We start from the raw sequence: 965 nt of genomic DNA, 5'->3' as shown, positions 1-965 counted from the left end.
ATTCATTTATTTCAAACGAGATTCGTTAACTATTAACGAATGGTAGAGTTGAATATGACCAAATGAATATTCGTTAATAGTTAACGAATGGTTCACTTGAATGGCGAAAGTCAAGTCAAACAAGGCTCTTCAAATGTACATTCGTTAACTATTAACGAATGAACATTTGGTGGGACCGAATAGACCCTAACCTCCAACCAAAATCCATTCGTTAACAATAACTAATCCGTTCTATCAGTGTACTTGTCTGGGTTTATTCTTATTTTCTCAAGTTTGTAGGCATCTATCATAATGGGAAAGCAGTAATGTGAGGCATTGATGAGAGATCAATTATCAAATAAAAACTATTGTAATGCAAATTGGGAGGATTGCTCCCAATTGAGGGGAGACTACTATGAGTTTGAAAAAAAAACGGGCCATTGGAGCGAGATTTTTCATACATTGACGATCGATTAAATATATCTAAAAACTAATAATTAGTGCAAAAAAATTAATTGTTTATTATATTCGTTTGACGCGTAGACGTTTTAAATGTTTAGAATCGTTCAGGGCTGCCAATGTTTGAGGTACAAATGTTTTTTTTTCGAAATTTTTGAGAAAATGTGTACAATAACCAATAGGAGCTATTTTTTTCTTAAATTCGACTACTACCGAGAAAAATGTTTCTGAAAGAATCGAGAATATATTTTCATGACGCTGCGCGAAATAGTAACTCTTTAGGCACGCTGCCTAAAATGTCCCTTTTCTACACATTGTGATGAAAAATATCGTTTGATATTCGTGGGAAAAGTGTTTTTTGGCTCGTGGGAGGTTTATAGCACGAGCCGAAGGCGAGTGATATAATCCCACGAGATCTTTTCCGCACTCGTAACGAAATATACTATTTCAATATTTTGAGGCTCATTTTTCATGAATGGTGCAATTTTTGATATTTTTATGGTGGAAAATTGATTGTTTAAATATTA

This window comes from Diachasma alloeum, unplaced genomic scaffold (assembly GCF_001412515.2).
Source record: "Diachasma alloeum isolate Michigan unplaced genomic scaffold, Dall2.0 Dall_scaffold_00668, whole genome shotgun sequence".
Taxonomy (NCBI): domain Eukaryota; kingdom Metazoa; phylum Arthropoda; class Insecta; order Hymenoptera; family Braconidae; genus Diachasma; species Diachasma alloeum.
This window is presented reverse-complemented; position numbering follows the sequence as displayed.